The sequence below is a fragment of the Vicia villosa genome, linkage group LG2, assembly GCF_029867415.1.
Source record: "Vicia villosa cultivar HV-30 ecotype Madison, WI linkage group LG2, Vvil1.0, whole genome shotgun sequence".
Lineage (NCBI taxonomy): Eukaryota > Viridiplantae > Streptophyta > Magnoliopsida > Fabales > Fabaceae > Vicia > Vicia villosa.
Window position 1 is genome coordinate 192,766,960 of NC_081181.1, and position 9,417 is coordinate 192,776,376.

The 9,417-nt window shown below is 29.2% G+C and overlaps 1 long non-coding RNA gene across 3 annotated transcripts; it reads right to left on the minus strand.

The window, feature by feature from the left end:
• Positions 1-1,449: 1,449 nt before the first annotated feature.
• On the minus strand, positions 1,450-4,008 carry LOC131647778 (uncharacterized). 3 transcript variants are annotated; one of them, XR_009297961.1, is made up of 3 exons: positions 3,758-4,008; positions 2,030-3,648; positions 1,450-1,908 (listed from the first exon to the last, which is right to left on the minus strand). It is a non-coding gene; the product is annotated as an uncharacterized LOC131647778 (long non-coding RNA). The 3 variants fall into 3 exon arrangements; XR_009297960.1 differs by having other exon boundaries at positions 1,450-2,615; positions 2,746-3,648; positions 3,758-4,001; XR_009297959.1 differs by having other exon boundaries at positions 1,457-1,908; positions 2,465-3,648; positions 3,758-4,003.
• Positions 4,009-9,417: the final 5,409 nt, after the last annotated feature.

Sequence of the window (9,417 nt, forward strand, 5' to 3'; positions counted from 1 at the left end):
TATGAAGTTAATTTGAAAAAATTCTGAGAAGTTTTATTTCATAAGTTTACAAAAATTACAAAATCTCAATTGATTTTGTTTTGTTTTATTAAACTTTCTATAAAAGTCTAAATAATTTCAAAATATATTTTATCTCAAATAAGAATCTAAATAATTACAAAATAATTTTTATTCTTATATTTTTATAATGAAAAACTAAATATTTAACTTTGGAATAAAAAAAGGTATAAATTGTAGTAAAAAGTTATAAATTTTATCTCTATTAATTTTGATTTGTTTTTATTAACCTTTTTCTAATAATCTAAATAATTATAAAATATATTTTATTTCAAGTTAGAAATTTTAATTTTAATAAAAAAAATAAATAAAAAAACAAATTAGTAGTATAAGCAAATTACATAACTTTAAAAAAATCCAGATCTAAGAATAACTAAAATCAATTAAAATATTGTATAATAATTTGAAATTTAGTTTTTATACAACTTAATACATATTTATTAATTTCTTATAGAAATTCAAAAATTTAGGTATAAATTTACTAATATACCGAACTTTTAATTGTATTATAAATAATAATTTCATTCAATAATAATAATTTCAAAATTATTTGTTTTATTTATTAATAAAAATTTCAAAATAAAACATATTATAATTAAATAAAAAAATATAATTGGTTTAATAAGAAAATTAAAATTTATAATAATTGATTAGATTTAATAAATTGAATGATAGGATTTTTTTAAATATATTTTATTTAGTTAGATTATTAAGAAATTAAAAAAACATTGGTATTAAATCAAAATGACAATTTGGTTATTATTAATTTGATTTTATAAGCAAATTTGTAAAATGATATAAATAAAATTTCAATTACATCAATCACAAGTAATTTATTTTATTTATTATCACTTACTTTAAATTGGATCAACAATATAATTTATAAAAATAGTGTAAAACTTTTATTTACAGGTTTTAAATAAATAGTTTTCAAACCTATAAATAAAAAGAGTGATGCTATTTGTAACGAAAATAAACCTCACGAATGGATCACGAATAAACATAACCATTGTCTACCTTGTATTGTCCCACCATATATACATTTTGAATTATTTGTTTACTATTTACTATTAAATACTTACTATTAAATACATGAATGGATGACAATAAAAAAATTTCCACCATATATACCTATAGCTTGTAGTGATCGTGAGCAAGCTGTTTCGCTACAAATATCATTATCCAAATGAAAATTGAAAACCTAAAAATAAAAATTGACCATATTTAATGAATTTAATTATTTTCAAAAGTATTAATTGACAATAAAAGTTGACCTATAATCAAATCATAAGTATTGATTAATAATAAATTGTTTTCAATTTTTCGTTTTTATGTTAAAATCATTAAAAAGTTTCTCGTTTTAAATTTTGAATTATGTGATGCATGTATGATAAAGTTTTTCTTTATATTGAAATTTAAAAAAAAAAACCGTGACTTAAATATGTGATATTAAGTCTGACCTTTAACAAATATTTCATGTTTAATAGTAATAATTATAGTTTTGTCAAAATTGTCTCAAATTATCTATTATGAGAGAGAAGAAATATATTGAAAGGATTAAAAATTAAGGGTATTATAGACAAAAGAAAAACTATAGCTTAAAAAAGAACCGCAGACAGTATCACACTATTTGACATGTAATGACGCTATAAAGTGACAATTTTAACTCTTTTACATATTTAAATGATATCTTTTATATAATACACTTCTACATGTCAATTTGTAAAGTATCTTCAAGAATTGTTTTGAATGATATCAAGCACTACAGACTCATTCTGCTTCAACACTAACTCTGCATCTTCCTTTCCAAAATTTCTCTAAAACCGTCCATTGAGAGAATTTCCAAGGCAGCTGTAGCAGAAAAAAAATTATTTATTTAAATATGATTCTCTACTCTATATAATTTTTAAGCATGTGTAGATATTAAATAACCAAGATAATTGTAATTAGAAATAAAAGATCATAAAAATACCATTAATTTGGATCTCGGTTCCTTTTTTCCATTTTAAAGAATAGAAAGAAATCAGCAGGCTGGACAAACCTCAATATAAAAATTAAAAATGGTAAAAGAAAAAGGTTATGCCCCAGATCTATAATCCTCATCCACCAATCAATAAATATATCAGAGCAATTACCAAGGACAACAATGGGTAAAACATAAAAAGTAGTGAGATTTCTAGTCAGATTTGAAAAAACATAGTGGAAAAATTGACCAAATCTTTCCTCAAGCATCACTTATGAAATAAGAAGTATTTTCTCATTATCAAATCCAGATAGAAGCAACTAAAGTATTAAAAACCAAAATTATTTCCTGAAAAATGAATCAAACAAAATGAACATACGTATATGTTTAAGCATCTACAAAATGAACATACGTATATGTTTAAGCATCTACCAAATGAATTACCTATAAGCACGACATTTCTACCAACAACAACACCAGCATGATCTTCACCATATACTCCAGTAGCAGCAAGATTAGGCGGGCGCAAAGTCAAAATCGTCGTTCATCTGGCCTTTTATAAATTCATGCCAAACCATTTCAACAAAACTTGAAACTAATATAAAAAAGAGTAAACAAAAACAATATCAGAGAAATCAGAAAAAAATATCACAGAATTCCTTAGGTAATGCAAATAAAAAGCAAAAAAAGAATCAAACCGAAAGTAGAAAATGAAAATTACTAACCTGCAAAGATCATCGAGGAGTTCTTGAGGTGGAAGAACGATTTTTTATGAAGAACTTGGAGAACGATGATGATTAGCCATGGATTATGACTTCATAAAATTTCAAACCCTAAATTAAATATTCAACCGTGCGATATTTGGGCGGATGAATTTAGATATGTGTTTTGCTTTCAGATCCATTGTTTAGGATGAAATTAAATAGTGAAAGGGTTTTCTAACTTTTACTCATGGTCTTGGTTGAGCTTCTCGTGCATTGAACATAGGGAAAGAGAACTTTCATTTGAAAAATGTAAAACCACTTTATGATGGCTTTTTAATTTCGGCTGCATAAATGTATCGTTTTAATTGCCAATCTTTCAATTAATAATGGAATAAAAAAATATAAAATGCAACAAATTATTGGGTGCTGCCACATCACCCGTAATAAATGCCAAATGAATGATATTGAGTTATTTTACAAAAAGTCTTTTTTATCCATGGAATAAGAAAAGTTTTAGTGTTTTTATCAGAGGGCTTTAAATGGTATTTCCAAGTACTTTTGCTTTTATATATTAATAATAGATAAGAATTATAATCAAAATCCAATTAGAACAGAAAATTAAGTAAACTAAAACAACTCCAAATTAATTAATGCGTTTTAAAGCATGTCAAATCCACCAAGAGGATCAAAAAAAGAAATATGACCAACCACTCATTTGGAGTGAAATCGAATGCCAAAGTATTGCTGTCAAGTATTTCACCATCTTCAGCATTTTCTGGTCGCTGAACAGTAATATTCGAATGTGGACCAGGCCCCAACCCTCCTACACCTGTGCCACCTGGTTTTCTTTTACTCTTTTCAACTGGTCTTTTGTTGTTATCATCACTGCATTTTCTGAGAAGAAACACTAAATATAACTTGCCTCTGTTTGAAAAGAAAAGAAAGAAAAAAGATAATAATAAATTAGTATAAATAATATATCATATCAGTTTATAGCTCATAAATTTAAAGAACTGAAGGAGCATATACTTACATGGTAATTATTATCACTGATTTTTTAGACCTACAGTTGGAGGTTGGCAGCATTGGCATGTGGGTGAGACAACCTACGGCCACAGCAAGAGTCATGTGAAATATTACAAGTTTTCAAACTTGATTCTTCTCTCCTATTATTTATTTCTTCAAATATTGTAGCAGAAGAAGGATGCTTTTGCTTGCAGTCACCAAATTTAACGGGTTTGATCTATATTTGTGGAGGTTTGTTGAATGTTGGATTTATAGAGAAAGAAGCATATGAAAAGTCACCAAATATTGATGAGAAATAACACACGAACTTGCGTTTGAAATGTCAACTTTGAACACTTCTCTTTATCTTTATATATAAGTCAATAGTCAACATATGTGTTTGACTGAGGATGAGATATTATCATTGACTAATTATATGTTCATTTAATCCCTATAACTTATATTGTTTCATAAGAAGTAGTGTGGAACAATTGCATGCGTTGAGATGTTGAAGAAATATAGTATAAGGAGATTCAAAAATATTTAATTCATATTGGTGCTAACAAGTTCTTCCTTCCAAATCAAATAAACCAATAAGTTTTAGGGAAAAGCTAACATGTGCCCCAAAGGCACAAGATAATGAGATATTTATAGAATTATTTTCTTGGAACGCGTATATTCAATGTATCGAAACTTTAAATATGACTTTATTACATTTAATTATATTTAACTTTTTCTAATTATAGTATCCTTAACATGTGCCCGAAGGGCACATGTTAGCATGACCCTAAGTTTTATCTGTATAAAGTAAATAAATATTGTATATATAGATTCTCTGTAATCTATTGAATATGTAAGGAGCTCTTCTACCCTTTTTTTTTTTTGGTGCTCTTCTTTTTCTTTTGTTTCTTGTGTTTTAGTCCTTATTTATTTCTCATCATTACTTACATAGTAAAAAGCATAAAATTTGTTTAGTTAGGATAATTTTGATTTAAATTAGACTTTTCTATGTTTCTTCGGAATCTTTATTAAATTCTACAAAAAAATTAATAGCAAAAAGCATTTAAAAGGACTAGAATCATACTAAAAATATGTTATGATAAATAGTCATCACAACCTTAAATTTCAACCTTTTCTGATCCTAAAAAAAATTTAAAATTGAAACTTTTAAGAAAATATGAGAATTTACATACTTTGATGAAATTTTTTATGTTTGACACTAATTACCATAGTATTTCCATGATCCAGCTCAAGTTTTAATTCCATTCTCATATTTTTCAATGGATAAATAAAAATACTTTAATCCAACTCATTATCTAGAAAGTCTCATACTCCTTCGCCTTTTTGAGGATCTGTTGCAAGTATTTGACCAATAAAGGCTATTTTGTTTGATAATCCCTCTTCACCAGGTTTGTAATCAGCTGAGAATCGCTTTTGTCCCTGAGATGAGTGGCTTCTTGAAGCAATTGGACAAATCAAAACAATGAAGTCACCATCAAGTATTTATTTATCGCACGAGAAGGGAAAGGAAAACACCGAAGAAAACCTATAAGAGAAATAAAACAAGGTCTCGCAACCAAGAGAAATGGTAAGGGTGTCGGTTACGTAAGGGGAAGATATTAGCACCCCTCACGTCCGTCGTACTCGACGGATCCACTCATGTTTGTTCTAATCTAAGATTGTGAAACTAAAAGCCTAAAGCTTAATGCTAAAAGGGAATGCATGCAAAAGAAAGAAAAGAAAATATGAGGAGAACAAAGTTATTAGATAGTTGTGCTCGCTTCGGCCCCGCGACCTAATACCTATGTATTCCTTTTAAGGAATCAGAACGCCGTAGTTCGGCTCAAAGATTTTGGTTTGTTTATGTTTTTTAATGAACGATGCTAATTTCGCATTCTACTGTTACTCGACGTTTGGAGACTCACGCATTTTTTTGTAGAAGGGAATTAACATGTTCTTACCTGAAAAGTTTTTTAAAAGAAAAAGAAAATTGAATTGGTTGGTGTTTTTGTTGTTGATAATGATAAGTAGATCCCACTACAAGGACACTCATCACCTCTCTACTTAATTAAGGCTTAGGACTTAAACCACACCAAAGACTATAGACGAAAGAAAAATGAGGTAGGGACTGCACCCACTCACTCTTTTCCATTACTTAAGGCTCGTGGAAGTATGGTTCTTGTCAATATTTATTAGGTGTTTTGAGAAGAGTTTTGTTGTGTGTTTTTTATGGGAAAATTTTGGGATTTGAACCACACCAAAGACTATGAATGAAAGAAAAATGATGTAGGGACTGCACCTGGTCATCTTCTTCCATTTCTTAAGGCTCGTGATAGTGCGATTCTAACCATTATTTATTAAGTGTTTTGAAAGTTGAAAAGGAAAAGAGAAGGGGATGCAAAAGAGAAAGACTATCTCAATCCTATAAGTTGTCATGCTTGTGGACCTAAAGTTGGGATAAGAGGGAGATCTACCTAATGTTGGCATGCCTGGATGAACATCCTAAGGTCTATTTAGTTCCATCTTGGCCGAGAAAGAACTAAAGATCCTATGGAGAGCATGTTATCACACAAGAAAAGGAAGTGAATACTCCAAAAGCAAAACAAGAATTCAAGGTAAATTTCAGCGTGTGAGTCGATGAACTCTTTTCCACTAGAATAGGCTCAAGCACGAAGAGAGTAAAGACTCGAAGCGTTAACGTTCAAGGAACGTGAGCTAAGTATCTCCGAAGCGAAGATGAATGTGTGGGGGCGATTGCAAACCCTCAGCTCCACTTTATTACCTCAATTAACAAGAGGGGGAGCACTATTCAAAGCATCAACATGTAAGGCGAGCTAAGAATGACCAAGGGACTTGAAATATGGGGGCCGATTACGGCCCCTCGAATCCACTTTATTGACTCGATTGCAAGCACAAAGTAAATTACCTACAAAGTATGACTTCCAGCAAACATTGCATACTAATTAGGACTTCCAGCTATCATTTTATTCCTACTTCTCATGGCAAAGGAATTGAAAGACAATACGGGATTAAGATAAACAAAGAAAAGTACCAAACGGAGAAGGTTTGTTGCCTTTGCCTAATAGAGCAGTAAGAAACCCGAAGATTTTCGCTAAAGCTTCACCAATAAACAAACAAAATAGTCAGAAATAGAATGCATAAGGTAGGTGTCGAAGCATCGTTAGTGCAAAAATAAATCACAGACCGAAAGTGCGTCAAGAATGTGTGAATACCAAATAATAGTCCTGCATAAGATACAAATTCAGACAAACAACAACCATCCATAAGTTTCGTGAAAAGAGAACACAAGAGTTAGTTAATTGAATAAATGCGAGCAATGGTGTGACAAATTGCTCTTTTCATTCGTCTTGCAAGGCTTGCACAAGTCAACAAATGAGTTAGTAATAACAAGGAATGAAAACCAAAGTTAAGCATTCATATCACCACTCAAATCAAGCGTAAATCATGAAGAAAAAAGTTCCAAACAAGTGTCAGAGTACCAAAAACAATTACGGGACCACAACATTTCGGTTCATGAAAACGCTCGAAAACTCAATTTAAACTCACCAAAACATAGTACCAACATCAAACAATTAGCAGATATATTCAAACATGAGTCAAACAAGAATTAAATTAAGATTTGCATGCATAAACCAATACGGGACATCAATGTTTCAACTCATGAAAATCCTCTAAAAAGAGGTTTAAAACTACCAAAACTCAACACCGACATTAAACATTTATCGAGTTAGATCCAAACATGAACCAAGCAAAATTAAATCAAGATTTACATGCATTTGTGAACATCTGACAACAACGTTTCATGTGTCGGAGTTCACCAAAAATCAATTGGAAATCATTGTTTAAACACGCAAAGTCGAACACCGACACTTGAAATTTCACTTGGAATTCACAAACAACTTGCAACAATTAAATCAACACCGACATAATCGGTTCCAAGCATCCAAAACTTATAATTCAGGCATTAAACAACTCGAAATCACATCGAAAACAACTCGAAATCCCACTTCGATACATGAATCACAAACAATTAAAACACAATTATTCAACTATTAATCAATTCATGAGATTCAAACAATTATCAAACAATTATTCACTTTTATCAACTTGAAATTAACATTGATACATGAAATCAAGCAATTCTCAACCAATTATCATACCATTATCAACTCGAAATTAATCACCCATACATGAATTCAAGCAATTAACAAGAATTATCAACAATTAACTCATGAGATTCAAACAACAATTAATTGAAGCAATTAACTCATGAGATTCAAACAACAATTAATTGAAGCAATTAACCAATTCCATTCAGTGGCATCCATCAAGTGAATAAATTTAAGGGTTAATGAATTTTTTGGTCCCTCTAAATGTAAAGATGCATTTGGATGAAGGATTGAATGTCGTCCATTTTTTTCCCAATGCATATGTGGATGGTTCTTATTGAAACTTTTTAGATATCTATACCCTTTTAAGATATTTAATAAACTTGCTGTTGAGAAGTGTGGGTTAGGCCTAACTCAACCCTACAAAACCGGCTTGTAGGGTGAGGATTGCCCCCACTTATAAGGACATGTTCATGCCATATATTGTGCGATGTGGGACTCTTAACACTTGCTTGATTTGGTGGTGATGGGGTTAAAAACTACAGAAAACAGAATTATCAGTTTTTGTTTCATCCTTATGTTTAAGCTTTAATTAATTGACTTTATTTTCCTTTGAATTTCATATTCTTAGCTTATAATTTCTGACGATGTTTGTAACTTTCAACTGATATTCACGAGGAGCGTAAATAAGCTTTTGGAGTTCTTAAACGGCATTTCTTTGTTCTAAGACACCCTTTTATTCACCGGGACCTAATTATGTCTCTTTAATAAGTGTATCTTCTCTATATTCCAGGACCTATATTCGAAGAACCAAAATGCACGAATAAAATGGAATGAAATGTTATTCTTGAACTTTGAATATCTACTCTTTTTCTATTTTGAATTTAAATCAATCAAATTCTCACTCTTTCTCTGGATAATGTATTGTAGTGAATAATTTAGATAATGTATTTATAATATATGAAACTTGATTTCATTGTCATCGAGTTCCATAAAATACACATTTTCAACGGGTCGACACTACTTTATTTATATATCTTTTATATACATTTCTTAATCATCGCTATATCCTATTTATTTACTATTTATAATGATATTGCGTGACTCATGCAAACACACGGGTAGATAATTAATTTTATTTACCATGTGACAATCATCATTAAATTTTTTTCTTAATTTATATATATTTTAATATATATGTATTAACTATAACTATATAATATTTATTTAATATTTATGTCGACTTTGCGCGACCCGTGCGAACGCACGAGTTTTTTACTAGTTTATTGATAAACTCTTTTATTAGTATAATTTTTCGAAAAAAAAGGATAATTTAGACAAAGCATGCAATTTATTTGTTATAGTTAGAATAGATAAATTAATAATATTTATAGGTTAATAAATTAACAGATATGTAATTAATTTATAAATGATAATTGACTTAAAATGTTAATATTTAATTTATTAATTAAAATAACATAAATAAAACTAAAAGAAAAATAATAAAATATTAACTACTTCAATTAACTTATAAAAAGACTAAATTAATAAAAATAAA